At 38.8% G+C, this 24,462-nt stretch overlaps 1 protein-coding gene across 5 annotated transcripts in view; it reads right to left on the bottom strand.

The window, feature by feature from the left end:
* The window catches only part of LOC117235595 (glutamate receptor ionotropic, kainate 2), a 291,570-nt gene that overhangs the window by 115,113 nt on the left and 151,995 nt on the right, over nt 1-24,462 (bottom strand). The window lies entirely within an intron of this gene.

The raw sequence follows: 24,462 nt of genomic DNA, 5'->3' as shown, positions 1-24,462 counted from the left end.
GGCATATGAAGATGGCTACATACACCTTGACCTGTCGACGGTTACGATCTCGTTTCTCCTTGATGTAAAATGGCCCACAGTAATCGACGCCGACGTTTGTAAATGGTCGAGATTCAGTTACTCGAGCCTCCGGCAGATTACCCATTATGTAATCTACTTGTGGTGGATGAGCACGAACGCAGCAGACGCAGTTTTTGATTGTATGCCATACCTGACTTCTGCCATCGATGGGCCAGTATCGCTGTCTCACTGCGTATAAAGTCGCTTGTGTACCTGCATGCAGACTGACCTTGTGCTCGTTTTCGATGATCCGGGACGTTGTCAGAGATTTGGGTAGGATGATCGGGTGCTTCTGTGTGAAAGCCATCGATGCTTGACTCAGTCGGCCCCCGACGCGCAATATTCATGCCTTGTCTATAAACGGATTGAGTCGTTGGAGTTTCCCATTGACCGGCATATTTAGATTCTTCCGGAGCGTGGATAGCTTTTCTGAAAAATGAATATGTTGGAGTAACCGAATGAGTTTGTCATGGGAAACCTGTAATTCTTCTGCGCTTAGTGGTGACGATCGGTTTTGTGGTTGCCTCCACCGGAGACAGCGAGCGGCGATGCGGATTAACCTTGGCCATGATGAAAATCTGTCCAAGAGGCTGTTGTCGACAGGAGTTGTGGCGAGACAAGTTGCTGCTTTCCGTCCTGGTAAGTTGGCTAAAGGTGTTGGACTCCACATCGGCCAACATTCTTCTGGTTGTTGCAGCCACCGTGGTCCAGTTTGCCACATGTTAGGCTGCAGGAAGTCTTCGGGTGATTGTCCTCGAGAAATCAGATCCGCGGGATTGTCATTGGTGGGAATATGACGCCAATCTGTGAAGCTAGTTTTGTTCTGTATCTCGGCTAGGCGATTTGCGACGAATTTCAGTGTGTGAGGTGACGAATTGATCCACTGGAGAACAATGGTGGAATCCATCCAATAAACTGTACGATTTACCTCGATATGCAATGCTTGCCTTATGATTGCAATTAGTGACGTGAGTAGAAGAGCGCCAGTTCAAGTCGTGGAATGATTTGCGTTTTGAGCGGAGCTACCTTCGATTTCGCAGTGAGTAGTCGTGTCTGGAAGTTTCCGTAATGATCGAGGGACCTCAGATAGACACAGGCTCCGTATGCCCTTTCGCTGGCGTCACAAACGCCGTGGAGCTCAATCTCGATGGGTGTTTTTATTATGGTCTTGCGTGGGAACCGTATCTCGTTGAGTAGTGATAGTTTGGTGTAGTAACGGTTCCACTCGGAATGCAAATCCGCTGGCAGGGCCTCGTCCCAGTCGACCTTTAGCGACTAGACCCGTTGAAGTATAATCTTCGCTCGAACGATCACTGGTGCAAGCAATCCTAGTGGATCGTAGATTCTGGCGATCACCGAGCTGATGGATCGCTTTGTAACCCGAGAGGTCTTGGCGTTGGCTTCGACCGAGTAGAGTATTGCGTCGTCCTTAGAATCCCAAAATATGCCTAGTGTTTTTAGAGTTTGATATTCACCTAATTGTAACCTTCGGCTTTTATCTTGTTCGGATAACCTTTGGAGGATGCTCTGGTCGTTGGAAGCCCATTCTCGAATATTCAAACCGGCGGATTGGAGAAGTTCGGTTAGTTTCTTTCTGAGGGACAGTACCTCTTCCTTCGTGTCCGCTCCGGTGAGGGCGTCATCGACGTAGAAGTCTCGTCGCAAGGCCGATGACGCTCGTGGAAATCGATGTCCTTCATCGTCTGCCAACTGCTTGAGACACCGTAGGGCCAGGTATGGAGCTGCCGATAACTCGAACGTCACGGTGTTAAGTTGGTAGGTTTCGATTTCCCCTTCCTCGTTACGCCAAACGATTTGTTGATATTATCGGTCCTTTGGTCGCACCAGGAATTGCCTGTACATCTTCTCGATTTCCCCGGTGAGTACATACTGATGCAGACGGAATCTAAGCAGGATATTGAATAGACCCTCTTGTAACTTGGACCCTGTATAGAGTGTGTCGTTTAATGATACTCCGGTGCTGCTAGCCGCGGATCCGTCGAACACGACTCGGAGTTTCGTTGTTTCGCTCGCTGCCTTGATCACGGCGTGGTGTGGTAGATAATACGCGCCTTCGTCGGCGCTGTCGGGACTGATTTTTGACATGTGTCCCCGATCTAGATAATCTTGGATTACCGCTCGATAATCGGCTTCAAAGCGCCTGTCGCGCTGGAATCGGCGGTTGAGGGATGCGAGTCGTTTCATCGCCAATGCCTTGGATGATCCGAGCGACGGAAACTTTTCGTTGAACGGGAGAGCGACAATGTATCGTCCTTCGCTGGTGCGTCGGGTGTGAGCTCTGAAATGATCTTCGCATCGTCGCTCTGCTTCTGAGATGTGTTTGATCGGGGGTCTTTCGTCGATTTCCCAGAACCGCGCAAGGTCTACTTGCAGAGCCGTCGTGGATGTGTGAAAGGTGCTTGTTGCGGTTGAGGAAGTTGGACTGCCCCCGATTACCCAGCCGAATCGTGTCTTTTGCAAGCGCAGTTCCGGTTCGTCCGGTCGCGTCAGGTTGATTTGTCCGACGCACATCGACGAAAGAGTTGTGCCCGAGCTTAATAAGACATCGATCGGGGAAGGCACATGAAATCGAGGATCGGCTAGCTTGATATTCCTGGGTATGTTAAGCGCCGAACGATCGATGGGTTGACTTGGGATCAGGTGCGTTATGGCTGGAATGACGAGAAATGTCAATGTGCATTCGTACTTGCCGTCAATGGAGGTAATCGTCGCCCTTATGAGTCGCCTTGATGTCGTCGTCAATGAGCTCCAATTGGGGCCGAACACTTCCTTTGCCTTATTCAGAGGGTGTTTGCAAGCCTTTCTGTGATGAAATTCATGCTGGATCCGGTGTCGAGGAGCGCACGGCACTGGATCGGTTGCTGTTTGTTGGTTAGCATGTGGACTTGGGCTGTAGTCACTATGTCATTATGCAATACCTCGGAAACTGCTGGTCAGGTATTTTCGGTCCTTGTCGGAGTTCTGGATTTTTGGCGTCATTGGTTACGCGTATGTGTCCGTTTCGGTCTGTCGGATGAACTGGTGGGCGAGTTCGTCCGGGTTGTCCCCGAATTGTGTTTCTTCGCGGTTTTCCGCTTACCTGCAGGTGACGGGGGCGATGCTGTTCTCCTGCTTGACGAGGAGGGACTTCGGCTCGAGGTGGAGAAATTCGACCTCGACGGCTGTTTTTCCGGATGTAGCAGTGTGTGATGTCGTCCTCCGCATATTCGACATGAGCCGGCGTGACAATCACGCGCTATGTGCCCCTTCTTCAGACAGTTCAAGCATAAAGACGCCCTTGTAGCGTCCATTAAGCGTTTACTTACAGTTTTGGCCTTGAATGAATCGCATCGCCAGACCGGGTGTTGTCCTTGACAGGTAGGGCATGCTGGAGTAACTCGTGGGGCGCGTTGACGGGTCCAAATGGTTTGTTCCGGTGAAGCTCTTGGTTGTTGAACCGTGGGAATCGGTCTGGAGCTCCATGCTAATTTCTCGAGGAATTTTAGCAAATGACTGTACTGAGGCACTTCGTGGTCAGACAGCGTCATTTCCCATTGTTTTTGGATACTTAATGGTACTTTCGACAAAATGATGCAGTTAAGTAGAGCACTGTTATCGGGGTTGACTTGTCCCATTTTGTTTAAAGCACATATATGTTGCTTAATAGTGTGGGCTAAGCGCCTTAACTCCGTTGGAGACTCGTTGGTTAATTTGGGGTAATCAAGCATTGACATGCAATGACTGAATGCGGTGTATCGTGGACATTCGAAACTATCCTTGAGAACAGTTAGAGCCTGACTGTAATTTAGATTGTTAAGGGGTAACGCGTTCAAACAATCCGCCGCTTTTCCCTGCAAGGCGGACTGCAGGTAATGGAATTTCTGTATGTCCATGAGATTGGGATTTTGATCTCTTGTAGATAAAAAAAGTGTCGTAGAATGTGCTCCGCTTCTCTAAGCTTCCGTCAAATATAGGAAGCCGAAGATCTGGTAATTTGATCGCTACTGGATTCGAGGTCGCGGATGAATCGCCGCTGGGGTTACTTACAGATGTCGACGGGGTCGATCGTTGCTCAGCGAGTATCAGTCTTTCCAAGCGAGCGCTCAAGGCTAGGTAGGCGCGTGTCACCTCTCATTCCACCGTCGCCTCTTCTTCGCCATGTTCGGTTACCTCATCGTGGGCGAGTCGGAACCGTCTCCATTCTTCCTCGAGTTGGGTTTGATATTTTCTCGCGAGGCAAACGTCAAGTTCTTCAGCTTGCTGATACTGGTCGATGTCGCTCTCCAGGGCCTTGATGTTGCCGATGCAATTGGTGCGTTTTTGCCGCATAGCGTTGAGCTTTGCTGGAGTCGGCATGCTTAGTGATGTAGACCAACTTACGTATGTTGAACCTTCTATTGGATGATTGTTCAGCTACGTCGGCGCGATGCTTGGTTGCGTGCCTCGACCAATGGGCTATATTTTTTCGAAGGTGACGCTCCTGACGTCACTGACTTCGATGGAGTGATACACTTCTGTTGCTGGATACACCGTGGACACGTGGCACTATGCGATCACTTGTAGACTCACTTTCGTTGGCACGTGATCCGGTTCGAAGAACTAAATGTTTTCGCACGTTCGCGGGGAGACACGATCTCGAAGAAGCGCGCCAACGGGAGTCGTAAATTCCCGTTACGATTTGCTAATCGACGTCGCGAATCGTTCGATCCCTTATTTCTTTTGGGATAATAAGGGTAGTTAAATTAAAGATAGCGCTGCTACTAACAGGTTATTATATATTCTCACAAACCAACAACTTCGGTGTACCACAAAATGAATAATTGTTATAGATGACTACGAATGAGTGCGACCTGAGTCTCTAGTCGGATTATCGCGTATAATGATGGATTTGTCGACTCACTGTATTCGACTTATTGACTGCTTGAAGAGATGCTTGATTGAGACTGAGCTTTTCGCTCTTGTGTTTTTCCGGAGGGAAGCTTGGTGTGGATGTGCCCTTTGAATAAAGAACGCGGATTCATTGTTCACACTTTTCGTTAAGGAGGTGAGGGTAAACATCCGCGATGCCGATTGGTTATGACCCCTGCTAATGAAGAAGGATATGGGGAAGTCTCCCACCAACGTGGATCGGGATGACTTCATTCTTGGGGAAAACCAGTCGTTTTAGGTGGCCATGTGTTCGGTTTTCCGTTCGGCGACTATCCGCTTTCTCCGTGAATTTTGAAAGCCTAATAAATTCAAGGACTTCTCCGAAACTCTGACATAACCGAAAATACTTCTAGGCAATAGTTTGACTGGCAAACGTGTGGAAACAATGCAGCTAAAAAGTGCCGTTTTATGGTGGGTCCTTGAGTTTATTGAGGGTCTGGAAGGTTACCGGTGGGCCGCTGGCTGCTAGGTAGCGTCGGCTGGAATGCAGATGTTCCATGCGCCGCAACAAAGTATCTACGAGTTAATTATCGACAAAGTTCTGAGTAAATGATTTCCTGGTTGTATCTTTTTCTATTAATTGATAGATATTAGTTGATAGGTCTTCTCTCTTTAGTAAATGCGAAAAAAAATCTGTGTCTTGCAATCGATTGCACAACCGAGAAGATATTGATATGAAAGAGGTAACTAAAAAATATACAATAAGATTTTTACGCACGTAGTTCGAAATTTTTGCTGTGAATGTTTGTACTTCACTACTGCATATGCCTCAAGTGAATGGATCTCGCTGTAGATTAATGTTTCTGTTTGTCTGTGTTTACTGTATCGCGTAATAGAGAGTATGCAATAAAATACAATATTCACACACGATAAATTTTATTACTTTGTAGCAAAATAAATTTTGTATCTCACAGAGATTTAATATAAAAAACAGGCTTATACGTATTCAACAAAATGGAAAATGTTTTCACTATTGTACATTTTCCGAACTACTAACATTTATCTTGAACTTTCCTATTTCACTGTGTATTTTCCAGCACACAAACATAAACAAGAATATTAATCTACAAGAAAGTTTATTAAATCGAGATATAGTTAAATGAATAGGTAATTGGAGGATGAGAACAGAAAGGTTGGAGGACATTTAAAGTACGCGTTAATGACTTCATAAGGTATACGCACCACTCATTGACTATGAATACGATTATTGAAGATAAAATATGCCTTTAATTTAACTTTCCAATCAAACTTGTTTTTTGAGTTAAAAGGAACCACCATATCGCGTTCTATTATTCGCAAGTTTTAGTCGCAGTAGCGAAAGGTGCATTTGGTAATTAATTAATAATTAGGAGGTAGTTTCAATAGATAGTCGCCATCATTGCACATATCATAAAGTCATATGAAGTCCACGAGATTGTATATCCGCGTGATATCCAATACTGCACGTAACAGTTACGAAATTCGATATTACAGTTAATAATAATAAACTCTATTAGCGCCTAAAGGCATGACCCATATTATTTCTCTCTTATCGGTGCTAATAGCAGTGAACATAGATGTTATTATCGTGATCCGAAGTGTGATAGCTAACTTTTAATTGTATGGTTTTTTAATGAAGGTCAATTTGTAATTGTATTCATTATATTCTAATAAATTTGCAATTTTGCAATACAATCGTAACACGTGTGTTGCATAATCTATAATCAAATCTCGTAGAATTTGCTGATTAAATCTTAAAAACTATATCCATACGTCAATCCATTTAAATCATTTTCGTAGATAAATAGCTTTTAACCAAATTCTCCTCTGAATAAGCAAGTACAAGGATGTCAAAAAATAATTTTGCATTGAAAGAAACGTTGCATTATTTTTAACACATTCATTGGTACCCTGGGATACGTTGCGTCGACTTAATTATTGAATTAATATTACTGACACAATTATTGTTCGATAAAACAACTTTAGAAAGCCAAAGAAAATAGTAGCCAGTGCGTTGTAGCAAACATTGTTATTTAAACTAAAGAGATTTCTGGTGAAGAATGAATGCAACTTCAGAGGTGAGTTAATCATTAGTAACAGCGAATATGTTAAAGGCTACTACAGATGAAATTCTATTCCATCTGAATTTTGTTCTACTACTATTATCCAGTAATGATACTATCGTAATGATATCTATTAGGTTGTCCAAAAAGTTTTTTTCGTTTTACAAGGAAATAATAGATGCACAATATTTTTTCTTTTATTTTATTTTATTGAATTAGGTGCGATCCGTTTTGTTCCAATAGAATATAATATAATTGCAAACAACAACTCCGTTAGTCTTCATCGAGTATCGAATAATAGCAAATTATCTGATTACATTTGTTCAACTTTATTCATTTCTAAACTACAAAAATGCATTAGGATGAAATTTCACCCATAATGACATTTACGTAATTTACTTTGACGATATATACCACAAGTTAACACAGTAATTTCAGACGCCGCCCAAAACCAAGTGGGTCGATCATACGTATATCCCGAAATAACAAACGAGCATAATAGCCTCGAATTCTGTGAACAATCTCGTCACGGGACAAGCGTATTGTTACGGCAATAAATGGAGGACCTAGTCATACGCCCGAAACAACAAATAATGCAAGAAATAATATTGCATGCAACTGACAGGAAGCGAAAGACAGTTTGCGTTGTGAAATTGAAGGCGACAGGATAATGAACGAAGATTACGAACGCGTCCCGTTCAGAGACTAGCGCAAGTCTCACGCTAACTTCGCATTAAGATACATTCACTTTCCGTCGTAGCGCACTCTTCGTACGCCAATAGACGTTCATCGTCTCGTCTATAGCTACGTGTTACATTATTCGCGACCAACGCGACGCACATTTCCATTCCCAACATCTAGTTTTCATTCAGCAAGTAACCTCGCCCCATGTCTACGGTCTTGAATTCGTACCGACTGTTGTGTCCCAGTTCCACCGAGGGCAATTGTGACTGTAGTGTACACGGAAACGACGCGTTTAGTCTGACTAAACGTTCACAAGATTAGTTGTTTAGTTGGCTAATTTGCTCGATGAATGCGTACCTTCATCCTCCTTCCTGTTTCCGTAAGACTTGTCAGGGGTGATTAACATGACTTAGCCCTTTCCTATGTAGTGTAATAAATTGATGGGAAATTAAAATGTATTTGGATAATAATTGTTTCTTGATCATTAATATTGTTGTTTCTATATTTCTCGTATCTAGACTACGGATTTTTATGCAACTTTATATCTTTATAAACACAAATAAAACAGTGGAATACAGACAGAGACCCATTTTGGATATTTTATGTAACTTTGGATTTTATGTGAATACTATTTATTTTTGTATCTTCAAAGTGTATAAAAATACGCAGTGTATTGGTATCGATTATAAGAAATACATAGTTTTAAGTCTTGGTGGGCATGAGAATTTTAATAATTCCATGCTATGGTACAAAATAAATTCAATATTTAGTTGTGCGAACATGAACGTTTGATTTAATTTAACTTTCTGCTTCAATCTTTCTATCTCAAACAAATTTCCTTTAAAATTGGCTCCGCTTGTGTCAATCTTCGAGCAAGGGAAATGAAAGGAAAAAGAGTCAGATAAGGATGGAAATAGATATCTCAGCACGTAACGAACACTACAATTCGAAACTCCTTAAGGTTATAAAGGCGATTAACAATTTAACGTAAACGTTTATTTTGCACGTAGAACACGTATCAAAGGATGAAACTTTCGAAGAGAAGATGAAACTTGCACGAGCACTCGGAGCACGCCTCTCTGTCGACTTCTATCTTGACTCTCGTTTCGCGATCTTTGAATTTCAACGAGAAACGTACATATGTCCGTTCCTTTGCCGTACACGTATGCAACGCGTAATGTGACATCGTAAGGTGGCAACTTCGATACAACCTACGCCATCCTCTGTTACGTCGCGTAACACTCTACCTAGCCCAGGCCACACACCGCGGGCAAGATGGCAACCAGATATCTTCGGATACTCACTGCGTACCCTCAATAGTCTCAAGTACCTTCCATAAATCTCAGGAATTCTAAAGACCTTTGTCTACTACGGCTTGACAAGGGAAAGTTAGTTTTTTTCACGTATAATGCAACTTTCCTCCCACTAACCACTTTCTCTCGAGGGCGGTTAAGACCCTTCGTTTAACCAATTAACAACGAAGACTATTTCCCTCACTCTCTTAGCCAAAATCGTCACCAACAAATCCGATGGTCCCGTGCGCTAGACACACCCATCCTTAGCTTTCCTCCGCCACAGCATCGTCTTCGAACATCACTGATTTTATATCTTTCGAACAGTCAACATCCTTTGACCGGGAATACGCCCGGAGATCAGTCACACACTCATCTTGTACACACGCACCAGCGTAACTATCTTCTTTACAAGTTGTTAGAATAAACGGTGATTTATACTTACTATACAGTGTTACATTCATCTGTGTTACACCAAAGTTGTTGGATTGTGAAAATATAATAACCTGTTAGCAGCAGCGTTATCTTTAATTTAACTACCCTTATTATCCCAAAAGAAATAAGGGATCGAACGGTTCTCGGCGTCGATTAGCAGATCGTAACGGGAATTTACGACTCCCGTTGGCGCGCTTCTTCGAGATCGTGTCTCCCCGCGAACGTGCGAAACATCCTCTATATTACAGGATTAAGATTAACGTGTACAATCCCCTTTCTTTTGTCGTGCGCCATCCTATTTTTAATACGCCTATTACACACCGAGCTGTAAAGACGAGTTATTTCGACGGGCGAGCGTATTTTTTCGGCCCGGTTCTAACGAGAAACTCCCGTGTTACCGAGATTCTACGCGAATCAGCAATATGCTGCTCATGTTAGCAAGAAAAATTTAACGTATGCGGTAAATACGAGAGACTCCATGAATTTTTAAAATTTTTGCTGCAACGAAAAAACAAGTGTTTTAAAAACTTCTTTTTGTCGGTACGATGTACAATATGAAAATAAAAGGTGGTGAAAACTATGATCTGTACTTTTTATCTTCAATCCTTTGAGAGAAGATAACAATAAAGAGAAGTAGAAATTTTTATGGGATAAAATTAATTCCGATATTCGTATTCGTTTTGACTAGTATTCGTTTAGACATATAAAGACCTGTTTAGGTGATAGACGTTGGATAAACGATCTTTTATAATTTTATAATTCTTAATTTATAATATTCATTTGTAAATCTTTATTTTCCTACGAAATTTGACATTATTATGCGATTATACAATCGATTAACACTAATAGATTATAGATAATTTATGATTTCTATAATACCGGTAATAATGTTGATTTGATCGCGCAAGATAGGCTAGATGTTCAAATTTCATACTTATGGTCAATAGTGCACGTAATATATTGATCGGAAGCTCTTCAACTCTTTCTTCTATCAGTTAGCGACGAAATTAATGTCCGCTAATACATTTTGGCACGGTCATAGCGAAATTCGTTACCTATTGTATGGTTAAATCGAAGTTTCCTGAACAAACAAAGTTGTACGGGTCGTTGAAGCTGTTAGACAGAACGTTAGGGAAAGTTCGAGGCCCTTATCGTCCCTTCCTGTGCGGGCACACGTGCCAGAATTTCCCGATGTGCCCGAAAATAACAAGTTGCTGTCACCAGAGCTTCGATTATAATTTGCCCGACTTGACCTGTCGTAATACAGTGTTTGTCTTGTTGTACATAACTTCTGCGATTTACGTTCATACCTTCAGTTGTATTAAAACACGAAAAAAATCAAAAGCGGAAGGATCGCTTCAATATACAGTATCGCACGAAAGTATTTGAATATTCGTAGATACGTTTAATGAATATATTATGTACGTTATACCAGACGTTCTGAAATTTCATTAGCACTGCTATCATGCTTAAACATTACTGTCATGCTTATATTGGCAAATTTTTAAAACAAATCCGATATTCAATATAAAGTATGCAAGTTTCATGAGCATCCTAAAAGTATTTAAGCAGTCAGTCATCCATAAGAAAATTTTGTAATAAATATCTTGCAACTTCTATATACATTTACAAATTCGTTTCAAATTTTACCAGTATAATATCACGGTAATGATGTCTCATTATATTGCTAACGAAATTTTAACATGTTTTATATATCAGACACAATATATATAAAAGCTTACTGTGGTTAGTATATATGCATATATTGGAAATTATAATAATAACGTGCAAAAATAGCGCAGTGAAAATTATAAAAATATATGAAAAAAAATGTTTCAGATAATAGCAGTCCGAAAAGTAGTTCGTTGGCATTCTTTAGGTTCCCATCCTGTTATCTTGGTATCATAAAAAATAAAGGAAAACACCGTTCATTTTTTCGAAGCTTGCTCGGTGGGAAACGAGGCCGCTCGATGACAGCGTAAAAAGGGCGTGAATTTATATCGCGTTACGCGGATAATTTATTTTTCAAGAAAAAGGAGCTTCCGTTCGCAACGGCCGGTTCACGGCCCGTGGAGTTTATCGCATTAATTCAAATTTATTGGGAAAAGTGCGCGTGGGTGAACGTGGCCGCTCGGACGGTTCAGAAGTTATTCGGCGTAAATCAAATCCTTTACGGCCGTCAGATGCAAAAGTCGTATTCTGAAACAATGCCCTCCAAGTAATGTCCTTTTATTCGGATTCCCTAATGCCACCGCGGGAAAAATGCACTCTGCATTTTCCTTTCGCTCTAGATCGTTGCATTTTTCCACGCTTTTCTGCATCCTTTCCCTTTCTTTCATCGGCTTTGTCTTGGTATCGTAACTCGAATTCAGTTAGATTTCGCATCATTCCACCCTAGAGCAAGGTAGAGTTATTCGATGGGAGGATATTTGAGTCAAGCAAAATAAGTTGTCACGAAATTTGCCAAATTATGTACAAAATATAATTATGAACAACTTACAGGCGACAACAATGGCATAGTCAGGAGAGTTACCGAATATTTGCCACAGAAAATTTTTATGAATATATTATATCCACTATATGAGACATTAATGCTGTAATGAGACACGGCTATCGTAATTATATTAGTAACATTTTAAACCATTGTTGAAGTTGGAAGTTACAACCGGACACTTAATAAAAGAAATACTATATACATAGCACGAATAGTCTGAAACATATAGTTAAATGATAGTCTCGCTAAATATTGTGACTAACAAATATAATTAATAATTAATTATTCAAATACCCCGTTAGTTTTTGCGAAATGTATGTTCGTAGTAAATATCTTATATCTTCTACATACATTTCAAATTCGTTTCAGTTCTCACCAAAATAATTGATACACGTGTTTCATTATATTGTTAATGAAATTTCAAAATGCCTCGTATAGCACACATGACAACTGTGTACAAGTGTTGGAACATTTTCGTGAGCCTATACATACCAGTTTGGTTGTTCCGTGCAAAATTCAAGATCGAATTTTAAGATGTCGAAGTTCCTCAACTAACTCTACCTTACTATATCTTTCTTTTTTCGAACTTCGCGAAAGCAGCTAGCATTCGCCGAGCAAGTCGAGTGAAATCGACGAAAGAATGCCCCCTTTTAATTCAATTCGAAGCACAATCCCGATTCTTTCAGTCAACGCGATCGTAAATAATGCATTTGCCCTGTTACCTGCCTCGTCGTCGTCGTGTTTAAAAGTGTGCAACACGGCGTTCGAGGTGAGACCGTGAGAAACGCAGCTGTGCATAGAGGGACGGAAAGGAATGCAAAGGCGAATCGTCGACTGTAGGCGACAAAAAGCCGCGAACCGACCGACAGAACGATTCATCGTATACACGGAGATTATCCTCCAACATCTGACGATATGGCTTCGATGTTTTGACTGTGACTGAACCTCTTTTGCCTTTGTCACGCCCTGTGGTCTATTTAGGGAGAATTGAGGTCTGACATAACGCTAGCCACTTTCATGATAAAGTTATTCGCTCGCCAGGGAATAAAATCGTTTTATGGTATCGCGTGATCTCTCGTCGCCTTTTTGCAGTATATGCGTTATGCATTACGCTTATATTTCCCGGTGGCCCTCGTTCTCACGCGAGTTCAACGATGATAACATTCATCTAGGCCTATTTACGAAGAATCCTTGGAAAAATGCAACATTGCATGGTAAATTTTCCTGGAAGTGTTTCGATTAAGTCTTATTTCAATAAAGCTTTCGAAGAAATGAATTTGATCTATTTGAGACAGATATTCGATAGTATGCAAAACACATGCTTAATCTCACAATCGACTAAAAGGCACGGTTTTGATACTATAATATGAAACTGATTTACAGTGTGTTGAATCTTACAATCTTATTATGTTTTTTCCCGTGGTCTTCATATTTAATGTGGTACATTTCAATTTTAAAAGTATTCGATAAACCTTGAGCACCTAAAAAATGGTATAGAGATAGTATTTTAGACAGTACTGAATCGATCCTGGATGTTTATTGTCTGACAGTAATGATCCGTCTTGGCGTCTGATCATAAACGTTCCTTTTCTACTGCAGCACAGAGCCCCTTATTTTTTAACTTATTACTCATGATTGAACTGTTCGTTGCTTCGTATTTTATCCGATCACATGTAATGATACTATTATTAAATATTAAATATATTTTATAATAATTTATTGTTAATAAATGATAAATATTCTTTAAAATACCAAAGAAAGCACAACACATACCTAGTGTTTTCTTCAAAGAAATCTTATGAAAAGGAGATGTACGCAAACCAATTTACATTCTAAGTGAAAGAAGCTTGGTTTACGTTAATCCTAGGCGTAAAAATACGTTTTCTTTTAACAATTTCAGTCGCGAGCTGCTCTTCCTTTACCTGATTATCTAACTAAACCTAACTCGTTTGCGACTTATGTTAAACTAATCCTATTTACGAAGATAAGTTTATTCCTCGACAGGTAGTATGGAAATAAACGGTCGCTTGTCCGAAAACCGTGCGTCGTTTATTATTTTCCGAATACTTTGGTTGCCAACGATTTATGAACTTTTCCTTCAAGGAACAAGTTACGTAACCGATAAAAAATTTTTCAACGTCGTTCTCGTCCTGTAGAAATTTCAAATAACAAGCTATATTTCCTGACAAGCAAGCTTCATGACAGCTATTTAGAGTTTTGACGTACAAGTATTTTTTAAAGATTCGTTCATGCCCGACTATGTAAAGAAAGATAAATCGAGAACAAACAATTGTAATTGTTGAAAACAAAAGTATATTTAAAATACTCTGTGCCTTTCCAACGTCTTTTAAATGGACAATAGCATGTTATATTTGGTTATAATAATAACATATGAATTGTAAACAGTTCAAGTTTAAACGAATCTTTATATATTCGTTGCAATTATTAATACGTGAAACAGAAGCAAGTGCGTACGCGTTTTATAACTTGAATTAACTTAAATTCAAAAGAAACTCAAACAATGTTATGCATATGCATAACACCATAATATATACATTTTATAAAACACACTGCCTTTTAATTGATAAAATATATTGGAATATTTCGATAACGAAAAATATTGCTCGTATTAATAATAATGAAATGATGGTAATAAAGCGTGCATCAGTCATATCATTTAAAATCTTGGACAGAATATAACTCGATTATGAAATTACGGATAAAAGCATTTGGAATAATTTTATTCCTTGTTATCATTACAGTTATATTTATATATAAAAACGTGATGAAATTGGTTTTTGAAAATGATATTGCAACAAAAACATTACCAGAAATTATGAAATTATTTTATATGAAAAGCTTTTTGTCTTTTGTTCTGAAATGAAATAGCAGAAAATGAAAACCTGAACTGGTGTAACTCCTAATTTGACAGAAAGAATACCCATATTATCACGAACTAAAATACCTAAAATTATATTTAGTGCTTAGAGAAAAATGTACTATGTAAAACAAGTAGAATATGGCTGTTACGAAAAGATTTTTAAGTAATGTATTATTACTGACATTCTAAATAGATAATTTAAATTTATAGTCCCCTGATTGCAGGAAAAGAGATAATAAAGGCAACTTCGATAATTAATTTTACTTTTCTTACAAAGTCCATAATCCTTATTATAAATTACTTACTATAAATCTATCAAAGTGTACAGATTATTGTAACCAGAAGTGTACACCCATCGATTGGGAATGAACAGCAAGCAGCAATAAAATCGTCTTGTAAGCAGTACCATAAAACCATAGCCATAGTGGGACGTACGAACAACGAACAATTACCGCGTGACCGAAGCGTAGGAACAGCCATAAAGAAAAAAAAACGTCGAAATGGACGGCGGTCGAATAAGCCACGGCAAATGACTGCTCGCTAACATTCCCCAAGGATAGAGAGAAAGAGCGAGAGGGAGAAAGACAGACTCAGGCCAATCGGCTTTCAATCGAAGCCAGGGGCTACGTGGTTCGTGTTCAGCCGCGCGTTCCTTCAATGCCGTTGATTAGTAACTACTTTCGGAAATAAACGAGAACAGACGTGCGTCCGTGTATATCTGTGCTCTATTTCTTTTCGCGGGCGAAGAAACGACGAACGACGACGACGAAAAACTAGAGACGAAGTAGAGAATTGTCGAAGGAAGAAGAGGCGAAGGAGATAAAAGGAAGGAACGAAAGTAAAGTACAGGATGAACTCTTTGTGTCGAGGGGTAGCAACCACCTTTTCTACCTTGCACGAGTAACTGAATCGACCTGAAAGTGCTTATCGGCAGGGCCAGCGTGGTCTGGTTACGAGTGTGTCAGTACACGTGGTGGGTGCTACATGAGCTGCGGATGTGTATGAAGGTGAACCGTAACGAGCAAAGGCTCGACTACGAAACGGTACAAATTGAATTTCAACGGGAACGTACCGGCTGATTCGAACGATCGTGCAACCATGGGGTCCAGTCGATATCCAAGAGAAGAGGAGAGACGGTCCATTATCGGTCAGAAGGAAGGCCCGTTAAATCATTGGCACGGCAACGGCAATTCCGGTTCTCGCGGTTCATTAGAGCGACGCGGATATATGTATATCGGTCGATATACGTAGCGGCGGTTCATTGCTGATGAACGATAGTGGTGTAGTCGTGGAACAATCAGATTACCATAATGTCGAGCCGTAAGAAGGTTTTCTGTTCCCGCACTGTTGACTTGATCTACGCTCGTTTCTTTCTCCTTCCATGCCGAGCAATTGCGAGCGTTTGCTTGCGACCATAAACGAATTCGACGCGACGCGCGTCTTTGCCTCGTATTCTAGGGGGCTGTGTTCACAGGGAATGAGCTTCCAAGTTCAGACTTTGGATTCCGTCGAAGTTACTCGGCCACGTTTTAAGGGGATTTGGGAAACAACTTCTGGCAAGATAGATATAGAAGATACAGAAGGAATCGTAGTTCCTGAGTTACGAGGATTTGTTTGATAGAGTTCTATTAAAATCGACGCTCCTCTTAGGGTAAGAAGTTATTCTCTCTTGTTTTATTCCTTCATAGATAATAGATAATATAGCTAATAGCGTCTTCGGAATTCCTTTGTGGCGTAAAGAACAAAAATAAACTCAAGAGTAATAAGAAAAGTTAACATATTAAAAGTTATTAAGTTAAGATAAGATACATAAAGTTGAGATACATCTAGCAGAAAATAGAACAGAAAATGGAACATGCAAACTACGGGCCATATCTACACGCTTGAAAACAGTACAAACTTTGCGAACCTAAGCCAGGCAGTGCAAAAACATCTTATGGAAGTCTTAGAGAAGAGGTTAGCTTTACTACAATCACAATAAACTTTCGAGAAACGATAATTACATTAACATAATTAACAGTAACTATTTAATATGACGTTTTTAGGTCAGGATTCATATCGTTTCATAACCGAATCAATCGTAATTAAATCGTAACATATTCTGACTTTAAACGGACGTGAAATAGACGTTTCCAAGACTCGTAGGTTGACCAGGAATAGGTCTACAATCAATAACTCTATTCTCGACTCTTCATCTCGACGAAACACATATTTTCAATTACTCCAAATTGAAGTAGACTGAATACAAGCATCCGTGTTTCTTCGTGATCTCGGCCATAGTCACGGAACCGTGCAGAATTCTCTTGGAGGAAGGTCAAAGCAGCTCGGACTATCTCGACGAGAAATTTCCGCGGAGATGAAATTTTGGCGTAGAATTTAAAACGGTTCGTTAGTATACCGTCCGAATACTCCAGTGAATCTGCATGTGAACTACGATTGCGAACTGGCCGCGACTGTATGCTTGCGCTTCTGTAAACAGTGTTCATGCAGCCGTGTAATGCCGGACTACAAGCAGTCAGTCATGTCAAAGGAATTTTCCTGGTCGAAAGTCTTTTGCGAGGAGGCCAGTTTCCCTCGATCGAGCAAAACTGATTGCGAAGCATGAAGGACGAGCACTTGATCGGTATTACGGTATAAGCGCAAGTCTAATAGGCCGCATGTCCGAAACGCAAATAGCTTTGCCCATGGCAAACAGAGCCGGTCAAGATTTTAAGACGAGGCTACCCACCGCTTGCTTCCGTCAACAGGATAATATCTTAATAGCAACGACGACTACCGTTCATAATCCCGAATCTTGTTTCAGCTTGATGAAAACGTTATCTAACCGATGACGAAACTTGTGCTATCAACATATGACACAGTAGAAATGGAATGTACAATGACAGAAAATTCAGATTAACGAATGCGCAGGGTATTATATGCATTTAGTCATCTGAAATATCTCCATCATCTTGAATAATAATGTATTACTTATAAAAGTTATAAAGTTAGAAAAAATGTGAAAAACAGTGGAAGTGAATTGCGAATGAAAGAGAAGTATTATTAGTAAATGTACAGGATATTCCACAAACTTTGTGTGCCATTTCATTATTACAGATTATAAATGAAAATGTTAGTTACTGAAGTTGTGGAATTTGAAAAATATCACTGTAGAAATGTACTGATTGTATGAATGAAGACTATTATTAATGAAAGTACAAGATATTGCACCAACTTTGTCCATTTCGTTATTTCAAATATAATATAAATGACAATATTATTTTTACAAATCATGCAATATGATAGCAATATTTCCTTTACAGTTCTCTTGAGAGAGGTTAGTTAAAACAAAGGATCATGAATTAGAAAATAAGTAAAAATATTGCTATTGTTTCACAGTTGATTTACCATGATTTGACCTTATTTTTCCACGATGTTTTTTACGAAATCATTACTGAGTTCGTCAGATGTTTGCTCTCTGGTCCTTATCTGCAACGGTGAAACAATGGAAGCGAAAATCATTTGGAAGAAGTGTCTTTCTGCAGAGAACTGTTGGCGTCGCCGTTGTTTTCTAGCGAATCGTCTGTCGACGAATGCAAATTGCAGTCACCGGTGTTACATTATTATCTTTTTGCCTACAGTAGAAGAAGATGTTCTTTTCTAACAAACTTCCATTGAACCTGACGAGCTTTAAAACTACATTATCGTTCTCGATTCATCGGGCAAATATTCTGCCAAATGAACAAAAGAACTTTCTTACCACTTCACTTTCCATCAATCTCAGTGCTTTCCCAAACGTTCCACGAACTAATCACCTTCTTTTCGTACATTGTAGGAAAAAGCGATTGGAATTACGGCGGAAGAGCGAGTTCTTTCGAATTAAAGCAAGCAGCAGCGTTGGTTCTCTCAGCTTCTTCTCTCATGAATATCGCGTTACCTTCGATCATTTCGATTCCCGCCGAATGAAAACATTTCGGTCGTCATGGTTGAAGACCTCGAGCAGAGTGATTTCCTTCCACATAATCACAGAGCTACTTCCTCTTACTGAATTTTGTATTTCCGTTGCAAATCCAGGCCACGAAAGGCTGGAAGAAAGCATCGACTGAGAAAACATAGTCAAAGGAATCACCTTGGCTAGGCGGTTGAAAAGACTCGACGTCCTACAAGCCACTTCTCTCTTCATCGCGGTAAACTTACGAGCCGTCGACCAAAATGCGAAAAATTTGCCGACAACCGGCTACAAATAAACTCCCTCTGATTCGGTTCCTCTTCCTTTTTGCACGGTAAACCGGCTTCGCCGTACGCCAGCTGCTTCTTCCCCGTAGTCGAGGAAATCTATGTTTCCAACGAAGTTCTGAGGACCGCGCTTCCGTAGATACGGTTTTCATAAATACTCGACGAACCAGTTTCGAGGGAGATAAAAGTCCATCTGCATCGCCACGAAGAAAGTTGACGTTATATTTCCTGGGGTTTTAAAGGGAAATTTTCATCTCCGATTAGCTTTCGGATTTTACGAAGATTTCTTTCGGATAATTTATGTTGGAATAACGTAACAATAGTTAATCAGTATAGTTTTTCGATGTATTATATTTCAAGTAATTATTCCTTTAATTAGAATATGTAGATAGTTTACTAGGTGGACTTTATGTTTTTATTATTACTATTTTCATATTAATTATATTTAATTTTACAAGGATATAATATCTGAGTCACACGTGGCAAGGAGTAAGTTCAACGTGTAAGTAGAATAGACATTATTTAGAATTGTATCTAACTTTAGATTTGAATGCAAATATACCATTTCCAATGATTAAAAATTTAACAAGCTAATCGTATTACGCCTGAGCTGAACATTTCATCATGACCAATTTTCCAAAGATTTACTTAGAGTTCATCAATTATTACGAGCTCGAACCAGAGCTGAGTACTTTTTCTATCTCCTAGTATCATCTCCGCGTTTAGCTCGATTTTTCCAACAAAATTGTCTCTTTTTCTCGTCCCCCGCCCTTCTACTGTTCGAAACATTTCCAACGAAAATCCTAGAATATTTTTGTTGCCAAATGAAAAAATAACTCGCTACCTCGTCACACGAACTTATCATGTTTAATTAAATCGAGTTATTAGTGAAAACATGCAGCATATCTTTGTGCACAGATAAATATTGCAGGAAGCAGAGACATTTCGAACAAAGAACGTAGCAATACGCCACTATATTTCGCAGAGAAGGAATACAAAATGGCCAACTGACAATGTTGCATGCGTTTACAAAGGAATTCTGTACGAATGCACATTGTAGCGTGTATCTCTCATTGAACGGCTATCTTCCCAAATGTTCTACCGTTTCAAATTGAATCTGTTGAAAAATTGATCAAAGCAGTCGAATGAAAATATCTCCTGAAGTTGAACGGCTCTTAACAAAAAGTGGATCTTGTTCATGATTGTCATTCTCCAGGACAGCAAAAAAGTATTTAATACCTGTTTAATACGTTTGAATTCTTTTAAGCAATTTAACTATACAATTTCTAGGAGTATGTCTGTAATTATATTGCATTGAATTATGAAGTTGTGAATCTCATAACAAAAGTTGATTTTGCAGAAACTACTAATTCATTCTTGATAGTATCGATATTGTGTATAATCATATTGAGCGTGGTTTCTAACTATTAGAGATATTATAACATAATACGTAAAACAAAAACAAATTTGACAAGGATAAGTTTTGTTATAAGCACCTGAATTATTCTTGAAAATCAGTCTTGGAACATTTCGAAATTCGAAAATTCGTAATATCGTTACCATAATATGAAGAGAGTTAGTGGTGTCTAACAGGTATCTTCCCAAATATTCTATTAGAATAAAAATTCAGAATAACATTGATCCCAAAGCAGCCAAATAAATATATTTCTTAAAATTGCTCGTTACCTTCGAAACATTTTAGAATTTGAAGAATTTGCAGTGTCGTTGTCGTGATATAGAGAGTTGGTTGGTGATGTCTAACACATGGCAAGAGTTCAATTTTGTCGTACAGTGCGTTTACACTATAATTGAAATTCTTACTGCGACGCAGTAATTCCTGCGCTCTTTGTACCGTGACATTGTTCTGATCTCTTTGATCGACGTTCTTCAAAGTCAGACCACGCAACCGGAAATCATCATTTATTGGTTCGCGTTGCTCTATCGAAAATCGGGAGCCGTGGCAGATTAGAAATTTTTCTCTTTCACCCTGAAAACGCTTTGTAGCCTGCTCGTTTCAGTAACTTGATTGACCATAGAACGATACCGTGTATCTCTATCGAAATTTTTGAACCTTAATTCTTTGAATCTGGTGTTCGTTAGTGAAAAAGTACCGGTTTCTTTCTGATACAAGTAACATGTTGCGATTTCAATTTTGTTCACTCTTCTCTTGATATTTTTCATTATCTATGGTTCTACGTTCAGTTCCAACTTACTCATCAAAGTTTTACCGTGCGATAAACTTCGTTTCCAAAGTAGCTTTACTTCTTAGAGTTTGAAATAGATTGAAAATGTGCAATAGTAAGCCGTAAGAATACAACAATATTGAAAAGAATATTTTACGTACAGAGATTACAAGAAAAGAACATGGTAGGTATATCGTTGTCGATTTCTTTTATCTTAAAGTCACTTTATGATTAAACAAAAAAATTTTAGTATATAAGATTTAAAAATGTAAAACTTTTAAAAATACCTGATAAATTGAGCTAATTTCGTCGAAACCAATAGTATAATTTTTGAGACAAGTTAATACTATCATTTTATTTAGCATACGTTAAAACATATTATTTGAGAAACCCATTTAGTCAAATTATTAATTGTTATATACCTTTCTCATCGCGTTTATAATATATTTAATTATAATCAAAACATTGGAATAAAATTCGTATTATACTTTAGTATTGAAAAAATAGAACACCGTCGTTTGGCAAAGCGAAGTAATATAACTCAGAAAAATCAACATTGTCTATGAACATTGAATCTGGTCGACTGAAGTGATCAGAGCGTTATACGCAAAAATAAATGATTCGATAAATGTTGCAAAGGAATATAAATATTTTTCGCATAGCGGGCCGTGTATGTTTTATCGAAATATCGTGTTAATTTCCAGCGTGACTGTCGCGAGTCGTGTACTGCCGCGGTTAACATAAAGCTCTCGTTATTGTCAGCCCTTTGTTCGACGAACATTGTTTTCGGCCATGTTTCAAATTTAAAACATCCTGTTTCGGTTTTGCCGTCCATAGTAAAGCAATGTTAACGTTCGGCTTCACCCCGTCGGCGATCCGTGTTTTGCCGGGAGATTTATTTCTGCGAGCTGATGCGTTTTTGGTCTCCGCTCAACAAGGAAAATGCGTAGCCAACGAATAAAAGGATAAAAGAGACAGTGGAAATAAAATAGAGAAAGTTCCGTCTATCGTATCGTTTGCATTAGAACACCCGCCATATTCGAGCCATCATATTAATTCCGTTTGCGTACCACTTGCTGGTGGAAACCGACTTCCGCCGGGTTTTCAGACTTAAAACAATGCTCCGAGAGTCGATGAAATATCACTGGTTATAAAGAGGCGGAACCAGAGTAAAAATACTGGCTAGAATATGAAGAAAAGCCAACAAATTCTCATGGTAAGTGCGTACACGAATACGCATTTGTACAGAGTGTCCCTATATTCATTGTCTAAACAACAAGGTGGCGATTTTATGGCGATTTGAAAAAATACATTAAAAATACGAGATAAAATTTGTTCATATTTTAATTAGATGTGATATTCAATGGCTAGAGAAATTATTTATCAAAAAATATTTATCGAAAAGTACTTTCCAACGAAGCCTTTTTATCAGGGTTTAGGTGATAGGATCGTAGCATGAAATAATACGAAACTTGATATATTTGGACTTAATTAATTAATACGTAAATCTTATTGTCGATTAAGCTATGATTACTAGGGCACAGATACGAGTTGGTGTTTCTACGCTATATCAGCGGAGACACAGCAGAGAAAGATTTTAAGCTCTGAAGCTTAACTTGGATAGCACTGCCGTAAGCCATCATAAAGACCAAAGTGTGCTTTCTCCAAGTTTAGAGAATTCACTCTTGCCCTATTCTATCTACATGTCTTGTTTCAAAAATTCTGTAGAAATGTAATACTAACTTTACGTGCTGTGATAAAACAGGTTGTTCAACTATGAAAAACTTTATATGATTTTGTAAAAACAAGATTGTAAACATTTTAATCTAATTTTCGAATTGGGAATCTTAAGATCAACATCATGTAATCGTACGACGCGTAAGTGGTTTACGAGGAATCGAAAGAAACCTATTCAAAGTTTTATGGACTGATTGTACCATAACAAGGGTTTACGATACGACAATCAACATCGAACGATGGGGAAGAAGCTCGAAAATTTTTGAATCCGAATTGGAATTTGAAGTTTCTGATACGAACGTCTCTTAAACTAGATACAGAATTTCTTTGTGGTTAGAAGTAAATACGAAGTCTTGTTCATAAACTAGTCCCAAAGTTTTAAGATATATTTTCATATAATATTAAAAGTCATAGTTTTTGTTACGATATTCTATGACATCATGATATTATTATGTGACTATTTTTATGTAATTTAATATCATGATATTTAATTATATTTAAACGTAACGTCAAAATAGTTTAGTAGGCTACTTGCGATTTTAGTGAAATTATAAATTTTGTAGAATGAAAGTAACAGGATTGGTAGGAAATGGATGAAAATGTTAACGTAACACGTGTTGCTTGTTTTTAGAAAAATTCGTTTCTCGAACGTTTCCATTCGTTTACGTAGCAACATTAATATCTTTAACAACCTCTTACATCTTCCATCTAAAGAAGGCGCTTCGATGAGGACTTGTCCTCGAACGTCGTAAGTTCGCTCTTGAGAAAACGTGGCAGAGGTAAATTTTTCGTGACAATAGGTGCTCCAAGAGACGCATCTCTGAGCAAACAAATACTAATAGATCAGTGGTAGTCGATAGGAAAAATGTTAAAGTGTAGGAAAATTAAAGAGTGGCAAATATTAGACAACGCGTTTGCAAGATTGCATTCGAGATACGAGACGAAAGCCTCGTTAAGTCGAGAACAGACCGCCGCTTTTAGTCACTTCCCGCTAAGAACTTTCTTTTTATTAAGAGAAATTCGAAAACTTTTCCTTCTTTTGTCCCAACTTCCAACTTACAATTGTCTAAACATATGTATGTGTGTGTGTGTGTGTATCGTTTCTGATAGAAAAAGTTTAAGAATATTTTCTTTACTTCTTCATTGAAAATACTGTTCCATTTCGCTGTTCTTGCCAAGTGTTATGTTTTTCGAATCTTATAGTAAGTAGAATAGAATAACATTTGAAACTGTGGTATGAAGTTCTTACGAGAACCGACAGTCTGTCAAGTGAATAGAATGTCAAATATTCCTATCGACGATTCTTTTTAATTTAAACTGATATTGAAAGAATGTCGAACTAAGTAAATAGAAAATAAATTACATGTATTACTAAATAACAACATTGTGCAATAAGGAGTTAATGAAAATCCCGATTTAAAACTTTTGAAAAATAAACCACACAAGCTTGTACTATCTTAATCAATTCTGATTAATATCAAATTTCAACATCAATTTACTACCGAGATTA

This window comes from Bombus vosnesenskii, unplaced genomic scaffold (assembly GCF_011952255.1).
Source record: "Bombus vosnesenskii isolate JDL3184/JDL3185 unplaced genomic scaffold, Bvos_JDL3184-5_v1.1 scf7180000013264, whole genome shotgun sequence".
Lineage (NCBI taxonomy): Eukaryota > Metazoa > Arthropoda > Insecta > Hymenoptera > Apidae > Bombus > Bombus vosnesenskii.
Note: the sequence above shows the minus strand (reverse complement) of the source record. Positions and strands in the feature narration are given on the sequence as shown.